The 27,924-nt window shown below is 48.1% G+C and overlaps 1 long non-coding RNA gene across 9 annotated transcripts; it reads left to right on the top strand.

Annotated features, from left to right (window-relative positions):
• On the top strand, positions 1-27,924 carry LOC106985118 (uncharacterized). Of its 9 annotated transcripts, none has more exons than XR_008291540.1 (5): positions 1-553; positions 704-852; positions 2,000-2,133; positions 18,300-21,901; positions 26,426-27,924. It is a non-coding gene; the product is annotated as an uncharacterized LOC106985118 (long non-coding RNA). The 9 variants fall into 9 exon arrangements; XR_008291541.1 differs by lacking the exons at positions 18,300-21,901; positions 26,426-27,924 and adding exons at positions 10,409-10,525; positions 13,203-14,585 and having other exon boundaries at positions 81-553; XR_008291538.1 differs by lacking the exons at positions 18,300-21,901; positions 26,426-27,924 and adding exons at positions 10,409-10,510; positions 13,203-14,585 and having other exon boundaries at positions 82-553.

The raw sequence follows: 27,924 nt of genomic DNA, 5'->3' as shown, positions 1-27,924 counted from the left end.
ACGCGGGGCTGAGGGGCATGACTCAGCACCCTGGCTCCACTCCTGGGAGGCTCTCTCCATCCCCCAGGACTGCAGTTTCAATGCTATCCTCTGTGACTCAGCTGTCACCACCTCTTTGGGCAAGTTCCACTGCAGGTTTTGTGGGCCAGCGCTCTTGACCGAGATGCAAAGGCCTTATCAGCCAAGCAGATGGCTGGACCAGCTGCCACTTCCCAGGGAGACCAGGAGTTTCCCCCTGGGTCACCAGGGAGGGGTTTCCTGCGAGGATCCCACGTGCCAAGTCCTCGGGGATGCAAGACATTCTGAGGATGTGACTTACACGGGGAAGCTCACCAGGACTTCTCCGATTCGATATAAATAACTCTGCACTGGCAGATGGGGCGCGAGCCAAGTAGTAATGAATACTAGGACAAACAAACAGGCCTCTGGGATGCTGGCCCAGCCGCTCCAAACCACAGTTGGCAATAGGTTTGGAGGTGGCAGTGGGCGAAAATCGTACCAGCAACACTGCAGTAATCCTCGGGAGCGAACGCAGGGAAGCTCTCTCCAGAACGTGAGTGTGGATCATTAGGAACGGCCTTACTGCACGGAACTAGAGCATGCGCTTAAAGGGGGGTAGCTGTGAAGCATGTTAATTTGCCTGATTGGGTGCTTACCTATTAACCGGCAAATCAGGACTTACAGAGGGGACACTGTTTCCCAGGTGCCCTGCTTGAGAGACAGCAAGAGTCATGAGACCGCTCCGGCCCGCCTTTGGCAAACAAGAGTCTATAATTATGCAGACGTGCATGGGAGCAGAAGGAAATCCTGGATTGCGTCTAGCAGTATCGTATGCTGCACAACGAATCCTGTGTAAAACAGGCTCTTTATGGCATTGTTGGGATCCTGTTAAGTGATGGGGGGAGGGGAAGTGCGAGGGATCTAGAGTAGGAGGAACATTGGGGAACAAGGGAATGCGGGAGGCGGGATTGCCTTGAGCTCCAAGGCCAGGGGTGGCGCGGTAATGATGGTAATGACGCAATGACGAGGGTAGGAACAGGCCAGCAGCCAAAGGTGATGGGGAGGAGAAATGGAGACTCCTGCATTTACACTCAGACGGGGTCCCCGCCCTCAGTAGAAGCAGACTCACGTCCTCTCAGGATCAAAGCAGCCCCATCTTAGGCCCTCAGGATTTCCCCCACATTAGGATCAACCAATCAAAGATCCTGAAACCTACAAGCAAACAGGCCACCATGAGTGAGAATCAGTAGAAATTATGCGTCACGGAATACAACCTCCTTCCTTTAGGTAATGAAAAGAGCAGATGCAAAAATATATAAAGTGACAATGTGTCCAGTATGTAAAGACTGAAAGAAAGAAAAATCATAAAGATAGGCAAGCTATAAGAAACTATAAAAAAAAAAAAATGACCGGGGCACCTGGGTGGCTCAGTTGGTTAAGCGTCCGACTTCGGCTCAGGTCATGATCTCACAGTCCGTGAGTTCGAGCCCCGCGTCAGGCTCTGTGCTGACAGCTCATAGCCTGGAGCCCATTTTGGATTCTGTGTCTCCCTCTCTCTCTGCCCTTCCCCTGTTCATGCTCTGTCTCTCTCGGTCTCAAAAATAAATAAACGTTAAAAAAAAAAAAATTTAAAAAAAATGACCAGGAGGATTTGGGGGGGAGAAATTTTTTTTTTAAGTCAATGTGAAAAAATGAAAAATAGAAATGTGAAAGTTAAAAAAAATGCACCGTGTTGAGTGGGTGAAACAGCAAATTAAAATATAGCTGAGGAGGTCACTTTATTCCTTGAACAAATACGTATTTAATATCTGCCACAAGTCAGCTACCATTGGAGGCTGGGGGACCACAGCAGCGGACAAAACAGACGAAAGTCGCTGTGCACACATAGGTTACAGAATAGATTATAACAAGTCAGTAAAATACAGAGCATGATATTTTGAGAACATAACTCAGGGAAGGAGAATAGAGAATACTGGGTGTGAGCAGAGCCGTATTTTAGATAGGAAGGACAGAAAAACACCTCGCCGAGACATGTGGGTAAAGATTTGAAAAGGAGGAAGGAGCAGCCCATGAGAATATTGAAGGGGAAGACCACTGAAGGACAAAGAGAACAGCAAATACCGTGGCTCAGAGGTAGGGTGCACCGGCTGTATTTGACTTCCTTAGCAGAGGTCAGTGTGGGTGGAAAAGTGGGGGGCTGGGGGGGGCGTCTAAGAGGTAACGGGAGGCAGGTCCTGGGAAGTTTGCAGAATAAGAGCGCATATACCAGGCAGCAATCACACTTCAAAGGCCCATATGAAGTTAATGGTTATGAATTTATATTTGAATTTAGCTGTAAAATGTGGCTTGAGAGCAATCCCTAAAGCTCCTTCCATGCTGGCTTATCTGACGGGTCTTCTCTCGTGTCCAGAGTCTGTTCCTCCCTTTGGTCCACCTTTGATCTTTTCCCTGATCCCTTCCGCCAGATTTGTACCCCCATCCTTGTTCCTACCTCACTCTGCCCTACATAGAACTGACATTGCATCATGGTAACTGTTTTCTGCCTTCAACTGGGAACCCCTCAAGCACAACGAGGAGCCGTCATCACTGAAGGCAATGCTCAGTAAATTGAACTGCACTCTATACAATCCCACCAGATTATTGTAGGAAAGGGCTAAACGGCAACCGTTTGCAAGAAGATTCTTTCGGTGCTGTCGCCAGATTTGGTTTGTCTTTAATTTAAGCACCCTGCTGAATGTGCAATCGATATTTCAGTAATTATGTACAAATAGTTCTCATTATAAATCAAAGTTGTTATTACTGCCTTAAGCTTTGGCCTTGGTCTCTCTTCTGGGAGACCGGGCTGTTTTCCCGGAGTCGGAGGCCTCAGCTGGCTCCCATGCCGTTCCCCTACAAAGCTGCACGCCGGGGTTAGCTGGTTAAGGGGGACAGAAACCAGTCTCCGGACACAGCTGGAGTAAATCTTAAGCACCACACTCACCAGCGAGAGGAGCGGGCCTCTGCTCCTAAATGCAGGATTGTGGCTAGAAGGCCACCATGACCCCTAAGAGCACAAAACTCTCTAGGGAATTATTGAGACCTAAGGTCACTCGACCTGAAGAAAGCTCTGGAACACGAACTGCAAGGCAGAGTTGTCCCATGTTGATGTCCTCCTGTCATTGGCCCCTAGGGGCTGGTCAGTCACAGGGTGCTTCCTGCATGGGGCAGGGTGCTTGCGGGCAGAGGGGATCCCCCCAAGCAAGGCAGGCTCCGTGTGCCAGGCCAGCTCTCCAGAGAAACAGCTCCAGGCAGTTGGGGGACAGGTGCGCTGGCCAGGGAAGGGGCACCTAGAGTAGCACCCAGGCCAATCAGCGCACACTCCCTGGAGATTCAAACTAGAACCAGATGGCTTAGCCAACAAAGATGAAGGGAAGCACAAACTCTGTACACTTTTTCTTCTTTCCCCGCAAGGAATTAGGCTTAGTTGCAAACCAAAAGGGTTCTTCAGGGAGTGGTGTCCTTAAGATGAGGAAATCCACAGGTAGCCCAACCTTTTCATGAAAGTTCTTGCCCCGTCACTAGCAAATGGCTCAGCTGTATCTGAACCTGTTCGAAGCACGAGAATACATAGTGTTCCATCTCGCCAGGGGGTCCTACCTCTGAATTCTCTGGCACCTCCCTCCAGAGTCTCCACAGCCCCCACCCCGCACTGGGTCAGGACAGAGCTCTACTGTTTAGCCCCAAGTCACCGTAACCGCCCGCATTTCTGGCCATGGCAATTTCAACTCCCTAAATGTGCCCCGGGTGGGAAGAGAATCCAGATGTAACCGTGACCAAGAGTAGGAAACCTTACCTCAGAGGCCAGGGCCCCAGATGATGACCCATTCCTTAATTTCTCAGTCAGAGAGAGCCGTCCTCTGAATCGACGGCAGAGTCAACACCAGCCACGCACATAGGCTTTGACTTCTTACGATCAAAAGGAAAAAGATTCCCATCTCTCCATTTTATCACAACATTGAATCTGCCATTATTGTCCACGGAGCCTTTGTTTCGAGCCCAGCACAGATATTATAAGAGGGCTCGCTAACTACTCTTTTTAAAAGACCATTCAGTGTGTCCAAACCTCTGCTGTATACCTCCCTTCTTGTTCGAAGCGACATTCACGCACCTCTCTGGGTCCTTGGGCACTGGACCCGTGGAGAACCCACCTGACTTGTTTCCCCCCACCCCCACACCTGGTTCTCACATGGGTCACCTCGAGACACCTGCATATTCTATTCCCTTCTTGCCTTTGGTTCAAAATAAATCACAAACCCTAAAGATTCTAAGAAGAGATGAAAACAAAAACCCAATTTATCCAAAGAACTAGTCATTTACCCCCTGGAGGTATGATTAGCTCACCACTTACGCTGAACCAGGGTGAATTAAAACAACAACAACAACCAAAACCCAAAAAACAAACCAAAAAAACACGTGTTAAATATATAGTTAAGCCTTGACCTCTAACAGATGACTAATGGGTGTTATGCTGTGTTTTGTTTCTTGTTAAATTCCCAGAGATAATTATTTACTCAATAAAGTTTAAACAGTTACCGTAGCATAATTGGAAGCTGACCGTAGTAGTTTTCTCTCCCCGCCCCTTCCCAGCTGCAGTTGATGCAGTCAACATAGTAGACAACACGATTATTAGTCTGCGTCTACAACTTTGTGACAATTTATGGGGAGGAAATCCACAGGCCTCATCTTCTCTAACAGCCCTCCTGAAGGTGCCCCTTGTCAATTGTTCCCTGACCTGAGCTGTCGCCCTCTTATTTCTAACGGATTCATTTTCCCCACTCCTCAGGAAGGGGGGCTGTTTTGCAAGCTTGCTGGCTGGGAAGGGGAGACCAGCGAGCTACAAGTTCTCTGCTTTTTCATTTGCAAGCTTTTCAGGGCTGGGAGGAGTCTGAGCCATCCAAGAGGACCACTGGGCATCTGAGGGTAACCTGAGTGCTAAATGGGTTTCAAGATTAGGAAATATTAGGAAGAGATGGGACCTGGGTGATCACAGAGGACTCCCTGCCCATCCTGCCGGTGAGCTAACTAGAGCCCCAGGGAGGGATGACTTTGCAGCTGAGAGCTACTTAGGAATTAATAGTTTGTAGAAGATCTGGGTGTAGGTCAAGAGCAGGTCAGGATCGCTCCGCCCATACACCCCAGAGGCTACTGACCCCTCTTCCCCACCCTGCTGTATGGCAGTTTTCCTGGGCCTCTTCCGACTTTTAAAAGGTACCATCCTTCTGCATCACTGAATTTCTACAGCATCCTGGGAAACGTGATGCCCGGGACGGGGTGTGGGGGTGGGGAGGAACTAACCTCTATTTGGAATACATCCCCCCAGATCACTCTAATTTATCAAAATACGGTTCAGGAATGGTGAAAACAAAGCATAGGTTTGGTGCACATCTACAGAATACAAAATGGCCCTTCCTAGAACCCGTCTGAAGGCAGTAATGTTTCAGCCGTGTTCTGTGCTTCTGGGTAGCTCCTTCTGTTACGGGGCTAGGCAGGGGAGGCTACCAGGAAGGAGATGTGAGCAGTCCCAAGGTTTCTATCTATCTGGGCCAGCCAGCCCTTTGTGCGGCATGAAATAGCCGCTGCCTTTCTTGGAAACCCACAGCCAAAGGTCTCACTGCCTTTTCTCCTGGCGCACAAAGGCCTTCCTCTAGCTGCATGTTATTGCTACAGACATCCAATGGCTACCACGCCAGTCTGCAGAACTTCCCTGGCCCAGCAGTGCCTCTGAGTCATCCTTAGCGAGATAAGAGGAGTAAAGAGGCAGATGAGCAGGGCACAAGTGAGCTTTGTCCCGGGGAAGAAGGTAGAGGGAAAGGGCAACACACGGAAGGCCCAAGGGATGCAAAGACACTGCTGGCAGATGCTCTGTCCTCCTTTTCATTTGCTTCTGTTGATCCCTCCCTTCCTCAAGTTTTCAGGGGTCAGCCCCCGCCAGCTGGGAGCCCGAGCTTAGAATCGAGCGGTTCTCGGGGGAGCCTGGGGGGCTCAGTTGGTTAAGTGTCCGACCTCAGCTCAGGTCATGATCTCACGGTTCGTGGGTTCAAGCCCCGCGTCGGGCTCTGTGCTGACAGCTCGGAGCCTGGAGCCTGCTTCGGATTCTCTATCTTCCTCTCTCTCTCTGCCCCTCCCCCCACTCATGCTCTGTCTCTCTCTGCCTCTCAAAAATAAAGAAATGTAATTAAAAAAAAAAAGAAGAGCTGCATCTAGGAGCTCTCGAAAAACAGTGAATTGAAAAACTTCAAACAAGAGAAAGAGAAATACTTTCGTATTCTCTTCCGAGCAGCTGATTTTTAAAGCCGTTTTCTCAGGCAGGGCGGCCTGATGGACGGTATCTTCACGACCAGGGATCACGCGAGGAGGTCAGGTGTCTGGTGATAGAACCCGTTACAGACCTGTCCGGCCGAGGTCCCCACCCCCGCTCTTCCCACGGTCTACAACCATCGCTCACAGAGGGTCTCACGTTTTGCATTTTTGAGACTCTGTTTCTGACACCCAGTAGCCCACAGGGTTACCTCCGTTTGCTGGGCCGCTGAGCCCACGGGGCCGCTGTGGCCTCTCGGCTCTCGCACAACCACTGACCTCCTGCCAGCCACGAAGCCCATCGCTGCTTTGTGGGCAAGACTGTGCCTCAGGTTCCCCATCTGCGCTACAGGGAGATTTACACCCAGGAAGGTGTGATATCTTGGCTGGTGTTTCCTTTCTCCTCAGAGCAGAGCCTGAGTAAAGAATTGGGAGCCGGGCGCGTGGGTGGCTCCATCGGTTAAGCAGCTGACTTTGCCTCGGGTCACCGTCACGCAATTCCTGAGTTTGAGCCCCACGTCGGGCTCTGTGCTGACAGCTCAGAGCCTGGAGCCTGCTTCGGATTCTGTGCCTCCCCCGCCCCTCCCCTGCTTGCTCTCGCTCTCAAAAATAAATAAACATTAAAAAATGTTTTTAAAGAATTGGGAGATTTATCATTTGGAAGGTGTATTCGTTTCCTAGGGCTGCCGTAACAAATTACCACAAACTGGCGCCTTAAAATAACAGAAATGGCGGGGGCACCCGGGTGGCTCAGTCAGTTAAGCGTCCGACTTTGGCTCAGGTTGTGATCTCACAGTTTGTGAGTTCGAGCCCCGCATCGGGCTCGCTGCTGTCAGCACAGAGCCTGCCTCAGATCCCCTGTCTCTGTCTCTCTAAATAAATAAATAAACATTTTTAAAAAAGAAGTAACAGAAATGCATTTTCTCACAGTGTTAGAGGCCAGAAGTCCAAATCAAGCCGTGGCAGGTCCACACTCCCTCTGAAGGTTCTGGGGAGAATCCTTCCGTGCCTGTGCCTGGCTGCTGGTGGTTGCTCACTATCCGTGCCTTTTCCTGGCTTGTAACGCATTACTGCAATTGCCTTCTGTAGTCACATGGTCTTCTTCTGCGTGTCTCTCTTTTAAGGACACGCTCGTTGGATTCAGGGTCCACCCGAATCCTGTATGTTCTCACCTCAACCCTACCCTTCACGACATCCTGAAGTTCCGAGTGGACGTGAAATTTGGGGGAAACGTTATTGAACCCAGCACAGGGGTTGAGGCTCCTTATAACGTTCCTGGTCCTGGAAGTCACTAATGTTGACAGTGGGGGAGTGGATGCCATGCAAGGAGATAAAGAACACAGCTGGTGCTCAACATACCTCCCTCACCACCGTATTCCTACGGCTGAGTTTCTCGACAAATAATTTCCAAGCAATTTGACTCACTCTTCAAGACTCAATCCTCCGAGACATGGCAGATATCTCTGAAGGATAATTTCTCAAGCTCCAATTCTTAGGGGGGTGGGGAACATTAGAATCATCTGGCTGGTGGGTGGGGGGGGGTGGGGTCTTTTACAAAGAACACCTGCTCCAGGAAGTCTGCAAGGGGTGGGTGGGAAGGTGTGCCTTGCAAAGGAATCATTTACGTTGTAAACCGCTGTCACTCTACAAACGTTTTACGTGTCTCAGGTGTGGAACTTCTGTTTCGAACCATGGTTACCCAGCGCCTGGCCATCGGCTGCACTGAGCACTTTGTCTGGGGGCTGGGGAAAAGGGTGGGGGGAGGGGTAGAAAAGAGAAAACATACCAAGCAGCAGCCCACTGGAAGGGAAGACCACCCAAATTTCACTCTTTTTACGTTTTCTAGAATAATAAGCCTCAGATGTGTAACAGGACAGCAAATCCCAGGTTGGCCCACCGTTCGAAATCATGTGTCAATTATGTACCTAAGCAGCGGGCTGTGTTAGGAAGGATTCTGAGGCCGCATCTGTGCTAAGTGGGAAGAGAGCCATGATGGGGGGGGGGGGGGAACCATCTACCACAAAGGTCCCCAGGGACTACGAGGGCACATGTCACACATTTGTCATCCCTGATCTATAGCTTTCGGGGGGACCGTTTCCTAAATATGTTGTTGCCAGATAGAGGTAAGAGATTTTTATGTCCTGATAGAAAAACATATGAAGGCATAAAAATAAGCGATTGCTATATTCTCACTCCTTTTTTCTATTTCTACAGACATCTTCATGCTCACTGTGCAAATCTTGTGATTTTCGAAACATAAATTCTTGGAGGCAAGGCGCGGGATCTGTTCATACTCCGCAGCCGAGTGCATGCTGGGTAGCGGTTGTATCGCTGGGATGACTGGGCGTGGGCCAAGCCTGAGCTCAGCTCTTTGGAGTGGGTTTGGAGGAGTAACGAAGACATCGGGGATGGGAATGTTTTAGTCCCAGTTCTGCTGCGTGCGCCACCATGGCAGTGCATTTCAACCCTCAAGAACTCAAGGGCCCCATCTGTAAAATGGGAATAACCATTCCATCCCTATCTTCCACCGCTGGTTGGTGCGTGGCATGTACAGGCTGGGTTGTCTTTTATTTTTTATTGTTTTTAAGTTTATTTATTTTAAGAGGGAGAGAGAGAGGAGGAGGAAGAGGAAGAGGAGGGGGAGGAGGGGGAGGAGGAAGAGGAGGAGGGGGAGAGGGAGGGGGAGGAGGGGGAGGGGGAGGAAGAGGAAGAGGAGGGGGAGGGGGAGGAGGATGGGGAGGAGGATGGGGAGGAGGGGGGGAGGGGGAGGAGGAGGATGGGGAGGGGAGGAGGAAGAAGAGGAAGAGCAGGGGGAGGGGGAGGAGGAGGAAGAGGAGGGGGAGGAGGGGGAGGGGAGGAGGGGGAGGGGAGGAGGAAGAAGAGGAAGAGCAGGGGGAGGGGGAGGAGGAGGAAGAGGAGGGGGAGGAGGGGGAGGGGAGGAGGGGGAGGGGAGGAGGAAGAAGAGGAAGAGCAGGGGGAGGGGGAGGAGGAGGAAGAGGAGGGGGAGGAGGGGGAGGGGAGGAGGGGGAGGGGAGGAGGAAGAGGAGGGGGAGGAGGAGGAGGAGGAGAGAATGAATCCCAAGCAGACTCTCCATTGTCGGCACAGAACTAGATGTGAGGCTTGAACTCACCGATCATGAGATCATGAGCAGAGCCAAAGCCAAGAGTCAGATGCTTAACTGACTGAGCCACTCAGGCGTCCCTGGAGTTGTCCTTTAGAAATCCTTCCTGCACATTCTGAGGGCAGTGCCACGACAAACAAGAATGTTTGCAGAGGAAACATTTTGCCCAGGAAATCCCGCTCTGACCGTTACAGAAAGACATCTGGAAGTCTCCAGAGCCCAACGGTTCAGAAAATGCCAAACAAGGAAACGTGACAGTCTGAAGGGTCCGCGGTGCCCTGGGGATGGGGCACAGGGAACAGTGTGAGAGAGGGGGCGCCAGGAGCTGACCTTTCACTGCACTGGCATCATGTGCAGGAGCCCTGGATGGGCGGCCAAAGTCATCTGACCTCACAGCCAGCGCCTGGGGACATTAGAAGGAGGCTTACAAATGACTCAGTTGAAAGTCTGCTTGTGAGGAAGCAGGAAGAAAAGTCATTGTTCCAGGATCCCAAAGGTAATTAGTGGTTGGAAAGAAACAAGAACCCCACTTTGCAGATGCCAGGAAGAAGAGGATGTACAGGGAGCAGGAGGGAAGGCCCAGAAGGAACCCCGTATTCCCTGCGAACAGCTGGCCTTGACCCTAGAGGAGTGGGGGCTGGACTCTGATATCCTTGGGTCCCTTCCCAGGCAAGGGGTTGCAGCTTGAACGGGAGAAAAATCAACCTGTGGGATTTCGGTTTTTACATCTGTTTAGGGGCGCCTGGGTGGCTCAGTCAGTTAAGCATCCAGCTCTTGATTTCAGCTCAGGTTCGTGAATTCAAGCCCTGCATCGGGCTCCACGTTGACTGTGTAGCACCTGCTTGGGATCCCTTCTCTCCCTCCTTCTCTGCCCCTCCCACACTCTCTGTCTCTCAAAATAAATAAACTTTATTTAAAAAAATAAATACATCTGTTTAATCCTCTATAAGGAAACCAGCATGACAGCAAGAAGTTGTGGGGTTGTGACAGCAGAAGGGGATGTGCCTGAGATCCGAACCCCAGTGTGGAGGCAGTGACTCTTCTACATAAAGGTTGTGGGTTAAAAGGTGGGCAGTGGGAGGGCTCTGCCTGGTGCAGGAAGAGACGAAGGGGTCATTGTCTGCAGAGAATTTAAAACCGTTAGCAAAGCCATCTGAAAGTTGGTCTGTTTTTCACTATAACCTTGCACTGGCAAATCTTAAGTAACGTTACTGATCCAACATTCTGCCCTGAATAATCTTTCGTTGGTCCAAGTTCTAGACAACTGTGCTTACTGTTGAGTTTAGCACTATGTCCTTAAGCCTAAATTAGCACATTCTTATTCTTTATCCTTTTAAAAAACGCTGTATTCCACTTGGAAGTTCACTTTGCCACGCCTTTGTTGCCAAATAGCCTTTGAGAAGGAAACAATGGGAGCCTTGAAGACCCAGACAAGAAGTTGATACAAAAATATTTGCAAACTGGCAGAATCCACCTTGAACAAGGCACACAACACTTTAAAATGATTCCTTGAGGTCAGTGCAAACAAACTGTGGAGAGGACAATTACTTCTGCAAAGCAACAACAACAACAAAGTGAGGAAATAGATAAAAGAATCAAATTTAGGGAAGAAACATTAGGAGAAATGACCAAAGGTTCCAGTCTTAGATTGCCTGATGAAATTCAAAGGGCAGTGTTTGAAGCCCGAATCACTTTCTCTAGGAACTGGACAAGAACACAACGGCTCAGACAAGTCCCTATTTGCCGTCTTTTGGATACTTTCTCTGGTTTTTGCACGTGTAAAACTTGAGACCCAAATACAATAGAAATTTGTGATACATTTGCCGGCGATGGGCGTTTGGTGAAAGTTTGTCCACGGTGAAGACACTTGAGAGCTGCTAGCTTTCTTTGGTCCTGAAGAAACAAAGAAACAAAGATGTGAACTGTATTGCCCTTTCTGGAATTTGCTGTGACATGGGATGGGTATCTGCCAAATTTATCTTTATGTTTAAGGCTTTCCTTCTCGACTTAGATGCCTCTTGTTATAGGGAAAACTTCAGCGTATGTCAGCTACACTTCTATTTTTAAAAGGAGAGAAAACTTTAGCAATTAAAAGGAGCAAAACATATTCCCCGATGAACTATGTGACACATTGGCAAATCTGGCTATGTGCCTATTGAAGGGGACAATTCAGGATCGATTTTGATGAAATCATTGTCAAATGTGTAGACATGTCTCAAAGACAAAAACTGTAATGTTCTATTTGTTACTGACATGTAGGCAAAAGATCTCCCTTTCCTTAAAAAAAAAAAAAAAAAAAAAAGACGTCTTTACTCCCGTCCCCTTTTTTGGTAATGTACTATTATTTATTTACTTATTATTCATTAATTTATTTAACTTCCATGATTATGTATGTGAAGTGCAATAAAAGAAAAATTTCATTCCCTGCCGAATTTCTTTAAATTCGTGATATTATTCAACTTACTGTGTGAATGGTACGGGAGTTGTTAAAAAGAATCCACTCTAGGTTTGAAATACGGGAGGCCCGGTGCTGGAGCAGGCATAGCATTCTGGGAGTTTCTGTCCTGTAAAGGTAACACTCACTCTTTCAGAGGGAGTAACAATATATAGTTTTGTAATAACAAGGAGAAAACAACAATATATAATTTTGTAACAACAGCACCAGCACAGATACTTAACATTTTTCCAGTGACTTGATCACACAGCAGATATTTGCACCTGCTTCTCTTCTGCCCAAAGGGAGAGTTGCCCGAATCCTGTTGGATACGGGCATTGGATGATTCTGGGGGGAAATGTCAGCTTCTACTCACGTTCTCTTGTGTTAACCGAAGGCCAGCCCGAGGTAGGACAGGGAGGGAAATCTTTAGCCCTGCAGCCTTCCTTCTGTTCTCTTCTCCCTCAGGGATTAAATCCTCTGCCTCCCATGCTCCCCCTGGCTCCTTCTCAAACCCTACCCACCTGAGGCTGTGTGATACGTGCAGAAAGCAAAGGTCTTGCTTCCTATAAACATAGCACTTAGCACAGGGTCTGCCCTGTAGGCATTAAGGTTAAGGACTCTAGGGATGGATGGTCAAGTGACAGAATTTTAGGCATCAGCCAACAGTGGAGTTGGGAGGAATTTTCGGGGCAACCCGTTGCCTCTTTTGAAACACCTACCCTTCAGTTGGTAGGTGGCTTAAAGGACTTCACAACTGGTAGATGGCTCTGACCTTCCCACGGGGCGCCCACGTTAAACTCTAATGAGACTTTTCAGCTCAGCGCCCACTCTCAAGCAGCCGCATTGGGAAGGATTGTGAGGCTTTGTCCCTGCCCCATGAGAACAAAGGCTGAGATTGATTAACAGCTCCTTCTGCGGAAGAGGGAGCCCAGAATGCTGGCTAAGGGAGTTCCACGCTGGCCACCCCTGTTTTGGCCTCCCGGCTGTCAAAGCCAGGCATCTATCCCACATCCTAAGGCCACCCTTTCCTTACGCGTTTGACAAAGGAGTAGAATAAAATCAGGATATTTTGGCAAACGCAAGCATACATTTGGCTTGCTTGAATTCACATCATGTTTTCCTTGAGCCAAGGTCATAATTTGAGAGGTGGGGGGCCAGGCCAAATTTTACAGAGATACTTGGCAACTTTAACAATTGGCAAAGAGGCAAGACACTGGTAAACGCTGTTTTAAAAATATTGCCAAATGCCAAGCGTTTTGTATTTCATCTCTGATGTTTGTTTATGGATGTTTGCTGCCATTTTTCAGGAACGCCAGTAGCTGGTACCCAACGATTACAAACCTCCACCTGCTACCGAGGACGCCTTTGCAAATGCACCGTGCCTCCAGCATCCTGGAGAGAGGGAAGAGCAGAGGTGCCCTGGGGGGTGATCTCAGGGACCCCAGAAGATCCCTGCCTTCCAAAACATTTGCACCACCTTCTCGGTGGTGAATAAATGAGGAAAACTCCTGTCTAGGGAGAGAGAGAGCAGTTCACGAATGTCTGTTGACTTAAAGTTGCTGGTAATCAATTTTTTCCCTGAGGTGAAGTTTTGACGGAGGACAAAAAGGCAGAAAGACGGGGGACTGTAACTCTGATGGGCGAGGAAAGAAAGGCATATGGGAGAAGAAAGGGAAGGCACCCTAAATCCGATTCGTCTGTTGCACAATGTCCCGGGGACAGCTCAGAATGTGCAGCTGCTGCTGAGGCACCTGTGCCGACTATCTGGGGGAGGTCAGCACACCTGGCTTTGACTTTTTGGGTCCGTGCTTAGGTCCGTTCAGCGGGCAAACCGGGAGACAGCAGGGCGCCCCGCCCTCGCCTCCCCACTGTCATAACCCAATAATCAGCACCGACGCTGGCGAGGTAGAGTGGAACTTGCTCTAGATGCGCCTATGGTAAAAATCTGTGCCAAGGTATTCCGCAGCTTCGCTTCGGTGATTCATCCGTAATCATTACATCAACCTCTTGTGTTTCTAGGGCCCCTCTGCTCCTAAGTTCTGAGAAGAGCAGCAGGAAGAGAAGGAGAAAGTTATTTATTGAGGACGCGCTATATGCCAGCCCCTTTGCTAGAAAGTTCCAGGTGTTATTTCCAAACCTTATCACGATACCACAAGGAAAGAACTATTCTTGCCAACTCACAGTGGGGGAAATTGAGGATGAGGAGGATGTCATGAAGCTGGTATTCAAAGGACGCTTTGTCACTTCGAAAAAGCAAAGTCTTACATGAAAAGATACTCAACATCTCTCATCATCAGGGAAATGCAAATCAAAACCACAATGAGGTACCACCTCCCACCTGTCAGAAGGGCTAACATGAACAGCTCAGGCAACAACAGATGTTGGTGAGGATGCGGAGAAAGAGGGTCTCTTTTGCATTGTTGATGGGAATGCAAGCTGGTTCAGCCACTCTGGAAGACGGTATGGAGGTTCCTCGAAAAACTAAAAATAGAACTACCCTAGGACCCAGCAATTGTACTACTAGGTACTTATCCAAAGGATAAAAAAATGCTGATTCAAAGGGGCACATGTACCCCAATGTTTATAGCAGCGTTATCAACAATAGTCAAATTATGGAAAGAGCCCAAATACCCATTGACTGATGAGTGGATAAAGAAGATGTGGGGTATGTGTGTGTGTGTGTGTGTGTGTGTGTGCGCGCGCGCGTGTGTGCGTGTGTGTGTGTGTAGAATTAAATATTACTTGGTGATGAAAAAGAATGAAATCTTGCCATTTGCAACAGTGTGGATGGAAGTAGAAAGTATTATGCTAAGTGAAATAAGTCAGTCAGAGAAAGATAAACATATGATTTCACTCACATGTGGAATTTTAAGAAAAAGAACAAATGAACATAAGGGAAGGGAAGGAAAAATAAGATAAAAAACAGAGAGGGAGGCAAACCATAAGAGACTCTTAAATCCAGAGAACAAACTGAGGGTTGCTATAGGAGGAGGTGGGTGGGGGGAATGGGTTAAATGGGTGACGGGCATTAAGGAGGGCACTTGTTGGGATGAGCCCTGGGTGTTGAATGTAAGTGATGAATCACTGATTCATTATATATATATATATGGAAGAAAAGTCTTCCATGGCTAATGCAAAGGGGAGGCCTCTTTCAAGGTACATGGTGGTGGCATCAGAGAGCTCTTCTCAGAGCTTTACTACTCTTTATTTAGTCCCCTTTGTTTTTACCTGATGCCCAGCAGAACTGCCAGTGTTAAAATACTTACAATGATCTTTATGGGAGAAGTCCGTTCAGGCCCTTTATCTTGTCCAACTAGAAATGCACTCAACCATGTCCGTCAATCCATCCCATCACTTAGAGTGTCCTAGAAGGTTGTTAACAGGCCCAGAGCGTCCCTTCAGTCCAGCAAGGGCCAGATGGCATCCACTGATGAGATGCTGGCGAAGCCTTCTCTGTCCACCCCACCCCTCCATGCCAGGCACCAGGCTAACCTGGCTGGGGGTTGCCCCCTGTATTAAGCCCCTGGGCCCCGAGAACCTCCTCTGACTTATTTCCATCTGTCCTTGTGGTTTGCTTGTGTGTGGATCCTGAGCCCTTCCAGGGTAGGGAGGTAGAAGGAACCTGCTCACAGGTGAGACTATTAATGAGGGAAGCAGCCAGAATTCTGCCTAATCTGAAGGTTACATCAAACGTTAAGGATGAGTAAAATCCTCTTCTAAGTTTGTCCCAGGTCGCAGGTAGTCCTGCTTGAGATCCTCTCATTCATTCTGGAATTGCTCCCATAACCGCCGATACTGAACATGAGGTCAAGGCTCAACCTTCAGTAGAGCTCCATCTAGCGGAATTATTTTCCATTACAAGCTTTATGGTGCCAGGGGAGTCCCTTTTGCGTAAGGAGTCTGGCATTTGCTTCTTATTTTAGGCTCTGTGTCAATGGGATGATTGGGCATTTCCTCAGTCCAAATAAGCCGAGTTCACATATCGTGGAGGTAAGCAGGGTGTATGTTAATCGAGCAAGGCTAGTTCAAAGCCTACCAACTTGAGTTCCATTTCCTCTTGACTAGGGGGGGCAGAGTGGATCTCTTACACTGGGATGGAGTCCCTGGCTGCTGGAAAGTGGTGGGGAAGGAGAAGAGAGGACAACGCAAATGTCCTGGAAATTTCCGTGTAAGATCAGGCACGGGCAGATTAAATCCATGTTGTCCTCACGAAAACAGGCAGACCAGCTGGCATCCCAGGCTTCAGAAGCTGGCTCCCGGCCCTGGAGAGAGGAAGATCCCCGTCTGCCCCCACCCCTCCAGTGGCTGACATTGTACGAGGTTCTGCATGTTCAATTTCTTTCTACATCACCTGTTGCCCAATGTGCTCTGAACACAAATGATTTTAGTCCCCTCTTGCCCCTCTCCTTTAAAGGCAGCCTGCTATAATTTTATAGGGTTAGAATTTCAGGGAATTAAAAACTGCTCAAACTCCCACCACCCAGCCACCCTAGACCTTCTGGGAGGAATAGTCTATTTGTGTCCTGGGGCTGCCTTAATGAAGTACCACAAACCGATAACTTAAAGCAACAGAAATGTATCCTCTCCCCGTCCTGGAGGCTGAAAGTCCAGGATCCAGGTGTCAGCAGGGCGATCCTCTCTCTGAAGGTGTGAGGGAAGGCTCTGAGCCTCCCTTCCAGCTTCTGGTGTTTCCGGCCATCTCTGGTCTTCCTTAGCTTGTAGGCAGGACACGTGAGCCTCTCCCTCCAGCATTACATGGTGTCCTCCCACCCTGTCCTCCCTGAGTGTGCTGGGGTCCTCACCTGCTACTCTGTGTGTGTTTCTTCTCTCTTCTTATAAAGACACCAGTCAATTGGATTAGGGGCTCAGCCTCCTTCAGAGTCAACTCCCATCTTGATTCTATCTTGCAAAGACGCTATTTCCTGAGAAGGTCACATTCACAGGTACTGGCGGTTAGGACTTTGACATATCTTTCTGGGGACACATTCAACCCATGAGAAATAGGAAGGGACAACAGCAGGCGGAAACCACAAGACCAACACTGGCTTCAAGGGTGGGGAGGGAGCACGGAGGCAGGGAGTCCTCAGAGCGGCTGGGGGTTGTTTTTTCTAGTTCCCACGTTCCCACGCATCCAGACCTGTTACCAGAGGCTATGAATGCAACACCAGACAAGACCCTGACATCACATACTGTTAATTTGATAAGATTAGAAATCTATTTCATAAAAAGTTTTCATGTTTAGTCATTTTTGAGAGAGGGAGAGAGAGAGAGAGAGTGTACAGGCAGGGGAAGGGCAGAGAGAGAGGGAGACAGAGGATCTGAAGCGGGCTCTGTGCCGACAGCAGAGAGTCCGATGTGGGGCTCCAACTCACGAGCCGGGAGATCATGACCTGAGCCAAAGTCGGATGCTTAACCGATCGAGACACCCAGTCACCCTGGAAATATATTTTAAACATGTGCCATTTCCTTGAAAATGCAGTAAGGGCCCATTATTTATTTGGAACATCTTCTATTTACATTTGTCATTAACTTACTGCCCTTTATTTTTGGTGGATGGATAGGAAAGAAATATGACCCATTTAACATTATTTGTGCATTTCCACTGAAATAGAGTCAAGTAGAAATATACAGAAAGTTTCAGTCATTTTATCTAGGATTCTCTCTTATTTACATTATGCATTAAAAAAAATTTTTTTAATGTTTATTTTTGAGAGAGAACGAGTGGGGGAGGGGCAGAGAGGAAAGGAAACACAGAATCCCAAACAGGCTCCAGGCTCTGAGCTGTCAGCACAGAGCCTGACATGGGCCTGGAACTCAAGGACCGTGAGATCATGAGTTATGACCCGAGCCGAAGTCGGATGCTTAACCCCTGAGCCACCCAGGCACCCCCTATATTATCTATTTGATAGATAATTCAATAGATCCTACTGCACCAAAGCATAGAACATTCTTATTCCTTACAATTTTTACAATCCTGTTGGCTTGTTACTGGTAATGCATGCGTGTTTGCAACACATAAGTGCTGTCATCCCTCCTTTCAAACAGACATAACAACAATGCCTGTCACTTACTGACTGCTTCTATGTGCCAGGCACTGTGCTAATTGATTTCTTTTTTTTTTAAATTTTTTTTAATGTTTATTTATTTTTGAGAGACAGAGCATGAGTGGGGAAGGAGCAGAGAGAGAGAGACACAGACTCCGAAGCAGGCTCCAGGCTCTGAGCTGTCAGCACAGAGCCCGACGCGGGGCTTGAACTCACAAACCACAAGATCATGCCCTGAGCCGAAGTCGGCGCTTAACCGACGGAGCCACCCACCCAGGCGCCCCTGTGCTAATTGATTTCTATGCATCATTTTATTTAATTCTTAAAATAGGCTTATGCTGTATCATTTCCACTTTACAGGTGAGAAAGCTGAGACTGGACAGCGGAGTGTCTTGTCCCAAATCACCTTGCTCTTTAGTGGTGAAGCTGGAATTCAGTTTCGAGTTTCTGAAAGCTTATATTGGACTGCCTTCATATAATATCTTCCACAGCCATCCTGACAGATTTCCCTTGACCCATCTAGTTCCTTTTCCTCACCCCAACCTTTGCCTCACAAGAAGACCAGCTCACGTTTAGGTATAGAGACAAATACCTAATGGTCCAGACCCGTTTCAACGTTACCACATGTTGTTTTTGGCCACTAGGTGGAAATACGCCTATTTTCTCTCCTCCAAAAGATCTTGAGCTTTTTAACAAACACATTTTCGAATTCATTTCCCCTCTTTGGGCCCCCCAAGCCCAAATGCCTATAGAGCCATAGCCACATTAATAGTGAGTTAAAACACACAGAACGGAGCCAATGGACTACCCTGTTCATTACTTTATTAAAAGTGGGGGATAAAAGTCCCACAGTGATCCCAGATGGTGGTCGAATCAACAAGCTACTTATATACGATAGACACTCTCGGCTTGGAAACTACATGAATGTGTGCTTTTGATCCATAAAGAGCTACCTCAGTGGGCCAATCATAATAAAAGTTATGTATCTAAAGTAGGTGAAGACGTGATGAGCAACTTTAAAATGGCCTTGGCAGCTTTTATAAAATCACATCTAATCGTTGTGGGCTATGTTTCTGGAGTAGATGGTGGAGGGAGCGTAGAGTCTCTGTGAGTGTGGGCTTGGCCTTACTGGACAATGTGCCAGGCGCTGCGTAAAGTATGGTGTGCACAGCGCTGAGCCGGACGTGATCCCTGGCTCCCATCACGCCTCGCCCTGGTAGTTACAACAGAGACAGATGAGATCTGCCTGGGAGTCATGTATGTGGATGTGTGTGTGTGTGTGTGTGTGTGTGTGTGTGTGTATGAGTGGATGTCTGTGCTTGTGTGTATACAGCTGATCTTCATCACTCATAGATTCATATTTGTGAACTCACCTACTCACTAAAATTTACTTATAACCCCCAAATTGACACTTGTGCTTTTGTGGTCAGTTGCTGAGATGTGCAGAGTGGTCAAAACTTTGAACCACTTGATGTGACGCGTTCCCAGCTGAGGGTGAATGAGGCAATGCTGTATCTCCTTGTTTTAGCCACCACGCTGCAAACATGTGTCCTTTTCACCATCTATTTAGTGTCGTGTTTCTTGCATTTTGTGCTTTTTGTTGATTTCACCATTTAAAATGCCCCTACACACAAAGCTAAAGCGCTGCCTGGTGAGGCAGGAAGGCTGGGGTGTGCCTCCCGGGGAAAATACTTGTGCCGGAAAAGCCTCCTTTGGGCCTGAGTTATAATGCTACTGTTGGGACTTCAATGTAATTAATTAACAATCTATGTTAAATAAGGTGTCTTTGAAAAGAAACACACACAGGGGCGCTTGGGTGGCTCAGTCGGTTAAACATCCGACTCTTGGTTTTGGCTCAGGTCGTGAGCTTGCAGTTTGTGGGATCGAGCCCTGCATCAGGATCTGTGCTGACAGCATGGAGCCCGCTTGGGATTCTCTCTCTGCTCCTCCCCCTGCTCGTGCTTGCTCTCTCTCCCTCAAAATAAACTGACTTTAAAAAAAAAGAAAGAAACACACATAAAGCCAATTCATGTACTGACCAGTTGATGAAAGAAATGTGATCAAAACTGGAAGAAAACTAACCGTGTATTGTCCCTTGGAGCAGTGGTTCCTAATTCACCGATTCAGTGCTCATGGTGCCCTTATGGATCATAACCACTGTGAATAAGGGTTGGCCGTATATTTTATACACACACTGAGAGTTATATTGAGTATTAAGAGAATTCCACATGATCCTGATGAGGGGTGGTGTCTCTAAAAATCAGTACAGCTGCCCAGCAAGCTTTCAGATGCGTCCCATGCACAGAGATGGGAGGAGGAATGTGGATTCAGGTAAACTACACTACGTGAAAAGAAAAGTTATTAGATTAAAAGTTATTAGATTTAGAGAGGACTTCCGATTTATGGATCAAATAGTCTAACCTTTGCATCTTTCATTTAAGGCAGGAAGGTAGAGAGAAGAAAAGGGAAGGGAGGGAAACCCAGGAGTGTCCCACACATGAACGAGGGGATAGAAGGGATGGGAAGGGCCAACGTCTGATCCCATGAGGGACTGAGAAGGAGCAAGACTAATCATGTCATGATAGCCTCCAGGGATGACAATCGCAGATGTCAAATTTTTCTTATCATTTTTCTGTTACTTTTAATCCTCTCCCCTGACTTTTCCTGCCCTTGTCAGCACTAAATTGCCTTGGATGATTTCAAAAATATTCCTGACCTTATTTAGAGTTGGAGGGGAGCAGGAAAGATGTCCAGAGGGGCCCTCCCTGTAATGCCTGAGTGAGAGAAGGAAGCCTGGCACAGAGCAGATGGGGCGGCTGGAAGAGCAGCCAGTCAATACGGGGACCCGTTGAAAATAGAAACAAGGGGTTGTCCCCAGCACAGAGAAATTGTTCTAAGACAGTGCCTACAGGCAAATGGTCCTTGGGTGACTTCCCTATGGCCATCCATCCAAGAGGAACCTGGCCCTTTCAAGAACCATGTCAGGAAGTTTCAGAGACTACAGCGATTGGGGCTTGTGAAAAATGCGTGGTCAACTCAGAGGGCTTTGTTGATCTACCTGAGCCACGGAACCAGGAAGACGACTCACGGCCTGAGGGAGCGGGTAGTGTAAATGCCTGGAAGGACTACAGCGCTACTCAGAACTAGTCAATAACGCTTTTGTTTCCGTATCACAGAAAATGATCTTGCTGCTGGGAAGTGGAAAATAAAAATAAGCGCAGAGATGCGCAACCCAGAGAGGAAGGAGCCGACAGCCTCGCTGTCCTGAGAGCACGAGAGCAACAGCCAGCAGGCCTCCGAGCTCAGAAGAACAAGTTCCAGGGCACTGGGGGCCTTTGCAGGGGTGGACTGAAGAGCCAGATCCACGAGAGAGAAGTGACAACTCTCAGTGACAAACCTGATGTCATGACTTAAGAGAAAGGAGGAAAGTGGAATGTGAGATGGAGACAGCTGAATATTACTTCCTGGCCTAAGATTGCAATCTGCCGTTACCGTTTTAGCCCTGAACGTGAACGCTAACAATCGGGGGTGACAAACTCACCATATTTCCCCGTTTTATAGGATCACTATTATACTAGCCAATCACGGGCAATCCAGAGAGCTCACGTATGTGGATTCTGGCAAAGGCTCTCATGGCTGCAGAGAGGCTGGCGAAGCGTGAATTGGAAATCATCACATCACAACGACCATAGCCCGGAAGTTCACCTGACCAAGGGCACAGGCCGGCCGGTGGCAAAGCTCCCACCCAATTTCAAAAAGCAGGAAAAGTGGTGGGATGCTGGCTTTCTTTGAGCAAGAAGTTGCTAACTTACTACATTGCTACTACGGCGTTTGATACCGGGAATACAAAGATGTGTTCTTTCCTTGAGTGAGCTCGTGTCTCAAAAAATGAAAGCCAGTCATTCCACTAAGTTTTCACTCAAAAACTTCCAAAACGTGGAAAGAAGGTTCACCTGGTACAGGTAAGACAGCCTCCAGCATTTATGCTGGTTCGGCTCCATGTGAGCCTGCTTCAGCCATACAGAAATCGTTAGGTTCGCACAAGGTGTGACGTAGCTCAATTCTCTCAGACCAAACGTGCACACCTCTCCCCTATGAGGACTTTATGAATTAACTCTGGGCTGTGGCTACTTACATTTAAATTATTTGGTGACAGATGGTGACTACACTGAGTAATGAATAGGATCGTTGAATCGTTATGTTGTACACCTGAAACTAAGATAGCACTGTATGTTCATTACATGTCGACTTAAAAACTGAAATTGTTAGGGGCACCAGAGTGGCTCAGTTGGTCGACCATCCAACTTCAGCTCAGGTCACGATCAGGTTCGTGAGTTCGAGTCCCAGATCAGGCTTGCGGCTGTCCGCTTCCCTCTCTGTTCCCCCTCCGCTCACACTCTCTCTCAAAAATGAATGTTTATTTAAAACATAAATATTCAAATTACTTACAATTAAAGAAAATGTAAAAATCGTTTGCTCGGTGGAACTAGCCACATTTCAAGTGCTCCATAGCCATAGGTGGCTAGGGGCTACTATATTGGACAGCACAGATTCAGAACATTTTCCATCATCTCAGAAAGTTCTGTAGGGACAGTTCTAATCTAGAAGGTTGTGCCTCCACCTTTGAAAGCACTGCTGATTTTTCACAGGTACCCTAGCTACGTTTACCTCCTGCTTGATCCTTTAGAACTGAAATCCTGTGGATGTCCTACAGACCGTCTCTGCCTCTTGGCCCCGTCAGAAGTTGGAGCCTATGTTAACATTCGTCAGCACAAAGCAGAACATCATGCTTCATTTCTTAAGTGGTGACTTCTCTGACGTTTTTGCCAGTTTTATATTTTATGCATCACATTTCCTTTCCTAAGTCGTAGTGATGAATGGAAAACTGTCAGAGTTTGGAGACAAATGTAGGAAAATTAAAGAGAACAGTAAGAGAGATGCATTAGCTGGAGGAGTGGGTGCTGACTGGGCTGACTTCAGCAGGCTGGCCATTAGCAGACCTGGATCTGGGTTTGGTTACTAATGAGGGTGTCATTCGTGATCAAGGGGTTGTGACAGCAAGCGTTACAAGTAGTCATTACACCAGAGCTGACTTGACACGCCTTAATCGCCACAGCCGATATGATTGATTTCAAAGTCTTCATAGCTTGATATTCAAATAAATTGGGACTTTATGGAGCCACACCCACTTATGGTCTCAGTCTAGACTGGAAAATCCACGGTCCTAGCAGAGATTTTTTTCCTGTTTCCACCTATGCCCAAAGACCTCTAGTAAAACATCACAGACTAGAAATCACCTTCCCCAAGTAATTTTCAGGAGAGTGAACCCTGCTCTCCTAAAAGTCTCAGGACTTTTTTTTTTTTTTAACATTTTATTTATTTTGAGAGAGAGTGGGAGAGGGAGGAGCTGAGAGAGAGGGACAGAGAGCATCCTAACCAGGCTCCACACTCAGCCCGATGAGGGACTGGATCCCATGACTGTGAGATCGTGACCTGAACTGAAATCAAGAGTTGGACGCTTAACCGACTGAGCCACCCAGGCGCCCCTCCTAAGACAGAACTTTTGACTGTTTTGGTTAGTCAAACAGAGGCGCTGTTACTGCCCAGGCAATTCCCAGAGGAGCCTCACTGAGTCTGTTTCTGGGAGATTTTTTCCTCAAAGAGGGGACTCTGTTTTGCTCAGACACCTAGAATCACCCTGAAAGATCACAGGAGAATATTCCTGGCACAGGTTTGACATCACAGCATGTGCTAGCCTGGGCTAACTGAGAGTAACGTGTAACAACACATCATTTTGGCAGGAAGGTGCTAGCATGCTTTATGCATTTAAATTAATATCCAGAAACGTGACTGGTGTGGTAATGAACAGATTTTGGCGGAAGCAGTTGTGGGGCCCTTGACAATTACAGTTGAGAAAATAATACTGAGATGGCTGGAGCATAAATTATGAAGTAACCTTCTAACTTGACATTTTTGGAATTTCATAGTTGCCAGCATACCAAAAGGGAAGACAGACTGCTCTCGTAGTCAAGCTCGTCTCTCACTATATTGAGAGGCCAAAGTCACGGCAGAAAGTTGGTATGTACTGGATGCAGGAGACATAAGCAAGCAGATGTGGGTGCTGGTTGATCTCTGCAGTAAAGGCAAATTCGTCAGACCAAAGTTTCCGGTGTTTTATGAGGTATGAGATGGGGGGGGGGGGGGAGGGCGGGGGGCTCCGGAGTGGCTCAGTTGGTTAAGTGTCCACTTCAACTCAGGTCATGATCTCGTGGTTGGTTGGTTCAAAACCCCCAACCAAGGGGGCCTGGAGCCTGCTTTGGATTCTGTCTCCCCCTCTCTCTCTCTGCCCCTCCCCAGCTCGCACTCTTGTCTCTCTATAATAAAAATGAACAGGGGCGCCTGGGTGGCTGAGTCGGTTGGGCGTCCGACTTCGGCTCAGGTCACGATCTCGCGGTCCGTGGGTTCGAGTCCCGCGTCGGGCTCTGGGCTGGCGGCTCAGAGCCTGGAGCCTGCTTCCGATTCTGTGTCTCCCTCTCTCTCTGCCCCTCCCCCGCTCATGCTCTGTCTCTCTCTGTCTCAAAAATAAATAAATGTTAAAAAAAAAATTAAAAAGAATAAAAATGAATAAACGTTAACAAAACAAGAAGATAGGAGGGGGTTAAAGACATGGGATCAATCACTCATTCATGCATTCATTCATTCAATTATTTATTCAATTGTTTGTTTGTTTGTGGGAGAATGAAACTGCCCCCTCCCCTTAAAGCCTTCCTTCCTCTGCCCTACCCCTGTGGAGAGAGAGTCTTGGCAAGACAGATGAGCTCGGCAGACATATTCGATAGGATAATACACATTCGTGGTCAGTGTGAGAGCCCTGGTGAGAAGGGCTTGTCTTGTTCACGTCCTGCTCTGAGGAACCCGTAAGTCTTGTGACTTGTGCTGAGGAGGCCAGGAGGAGGGACCCAGCTCTGCCTTCCTGGATGGTGCAGGATGAATGTTCCTCGTGATCCTGTAGATTGCTGCCGGGATGGAGCCAGGATCCTGGGGAAGGGGTGGGGAAGGAAGGAGAAGAAGGGAGGGAGGGAGGGAGGGAGAGAAAGCAGAGATCCTCTTAGGAGCACATGGAAGAAAGCTCTGAATGGGGGGGGGGGACACTGAGGGACAAATAAGGCAATGTCTGGCCCCATCTTCTGGAAGCATGTGTGTTTCTGATCAGCTAGAAACAAGAATGTTTTCTTTCTGGTAATGGACCAATCAGCTGGCCCTCAGACCCTGGGGGAGGGAAGCTAGAGGCTAATCAAGAACTTGTTCATCCATAGGTCCTTGGAGGCCCTTTGTGAAGAGCCTTAGAAATTTCACAATGGGATCATCTCCAACAGCTGCTTCTAAGGACTGACTGTCTATTGGAAAGGAAGGACTCATGAGTGAACAAATGGACACAGACAGCTAGGAGAGAAAGAAGCAAAGAGTCACTAGTATATGCCAGGCATCTGTGGACAACACTAGGCTCCCTCAAGAAGATTCCATGAACAGGTGTTCTACAGCTAGGTTCTAAAAATATCTTAGTAAATTGGCTTGCTAAGGTAGGCAGAATAATGGCCCCCAAAGATGCCCATGTCCTAACTCCTGCAACCTATGAATATGATCCTTCTCGTGGCAAAACTGACTATGCAGATGTAATTAAGTTAAAGATCTGGAGATGGGGAGATCATCCTAGATCATCCAAGTGGGCTCAGCGTGATCACAAAGGTCCTTAGAAGTGAGAGAGGGAAGCAGGAGACTCAGAGTTAGGGCAGATGGGGCAACAAAAGCAGAGGTAGGAGGAAAGGAACCTGGACACGAGCCAAGGAACCTGGACAGCCTCTAGAAACTGAAAAAGGGAAACAGGTTCTTCCCAGCTCTCCAGAAGGAACGGTCAACACCTTGATTTTAGCCCCGTGATCCGTTTCAGATTTCTGATCTCCAGAACTGGAAGATAACACATTTGTGTTTTTCTGAACCGAGTTTGTGGTCGTTTGTTACAGCAGAAATGAGACACTGATACGCTTGCCTTTAACCAGACGACCTAAAGTTTTGACGAGAAAAGTAGAAAGGATTGATTCCTTTCATGTACATTAGAAATATGAAATAAAAAAAATTTTTTTTAACATCTGTTCATTTTTGAGAGTGAGAGAGACAGAGCATAAGCAGGGGAGGGGCAGAGAGAGAGGGAGACACAGAATCCGAAGCAGGCTCCAGGCTCTGAGCCGTCAGCACAGGGCCTGACGCGGGGCTCGAACTCACGGACGGTGAGATGTGGAGCTCGAACCCACGGACCGTGAGATCATGACCTGAGCTGAAGTCGGACGCTTAACCGACTGAGCCACCCAGGCGCCCCAGAAATATGAAATATTATCTTAGGAAGGCAAAACAAAGCACGATTAACCCACAGGCTGTAGGTTTCCCCCCCATAAGCGGGATTCTTACCTGTTAATGCCCTGTTCTTGCAGCCTGACAGTATGCAGCGGGAGCCCTGTCCTGCCCAGACACCAGCCAAGGCAACGCCCCGCATGAACGGCCTGGACCTCATCCCTCCTTCCTGCTGTGCCCGCATTCAGCTGCACTGTGCCCAGACTCACCCTGCTGGTGGGTCTCCAATGAGCCCTGCCTCTCCCCAGGGAGCCCTTCTTAGGAGGCCATCATCGGAGCTCCTCTTAGGAAGAACTGGTCGGCAGACTTTCGGTAGTCCAGATGACAGAGGCTCACCCAGCCAAGGATGAGTTATTTAAGCATTGGTTTCACTTATCTTTTTTAAACATGTTTTTTAAAGGTTATTTATTTTGAGAGAGAGAAAGCCTGTGCACACGCAGGGGAGAGGCAGAGAGAGAGAGAGAGAGAGAGAGAGAGAGAGAGAGAGAAAGAGATTCCCAAGCAGGCTCCAGGCTGTCAGCACAGGGCCCGACGTGGGGCTCCATCCCACGAACCAGGAGATCATGACCTGAGCTGAGATCAAGAGTCAGACGCTTGACCGACTGAGTCACCCAGGCGCCCCTAAGCATTGGTTTTGGACCTGCGAGGCCCCAAGCTTTATGGAGGCACTGCAGAAACCCGCCAGTTCCAGGGGTCCTGGAGGAGAGCCCCATGACTAGGGCTTCAAATGTTCCCGAGTGACAGGATCATGTGATTGAGAAATCAGCTGTGTCTTAACATCCCGCTGCAAGCTCGTGTGAAGGAGATGAAGATATTTTCCCATCCCCCTTCAAGGCAGGCCCGCAGCCTCGCCTCAGGGTCCTGGGGGGGCTGGGTTTCTGTAACCTTGCTAAAACTTTAATTTTCAAAAGTCTGGGCCACAGAGCTCAATTGTCCCCTGACGAAAGGGTCTGCATTTGTCACAAATGACCACGCACTTGAGGCTTCAAATGACACACATTTCCCCAAAGAAAACAAAACACTAATTTGAAGAGATACCTGCACCCCCATGTTTAGTGCAGCAGTATTTACAACAGCCAAGATATGGAAGCAGCCCAGTGTTTCCCAACAGACAGATAGATAAGGAAGATGTGTGTGTATACACACACACACACACACACACACACCCTCACACACAATGGAATCTTACTCAGCCATCAAAAAAAAATGAGATCTTGCCATTTGCGACCACATGGATGGACCTGGAAGATTTTATGGTAAGTGAAATAAGTCAGACTGAGAAAGACAAATACCGTATGATCTCATTATATGTGGAACCCAAAAACACAAAAAACCCCAATGAATAAACAAACAAAAAGCAGAATGATACTTGTAAATACAGGGAACAAGCTGATGATTATCAGAGAAAAGGAGAGGGGGGCATGAGTGGAGGGGAAAGTTACAGGCTTCCTTCCAGTTATGGAATGAATAAGTCATGGGAATGAAAGGCACAGCAATAAGGAATATAGTCAATTCCTTGTCAATTCCTGTGTCTCCCTCTCTCTCTGCCCCTCCCCCACTCACGCTCTGCCTCTCTCTC

This window comes from Acinonyx jubatus, chromosome D3 (genome assembly GCF_027475565.1).
Source record: "Acinonyx jubatus isolate Ajub_Pintada_27869175 chromosome D3, VMU_Ajub_asm_v1.0, whole genome shotgun sequence".
NCBI lineage: Eukaryota > Metazoa > Chordata > Mammalia > Carnivora > Felidae > Acinonyx > Acinonyx jubatus.
The sequence above is the reverse complement of the archived record's forward strand: the minus strand, read 5'-3'. Positions and strand labels throughout refer to the sequence as shown.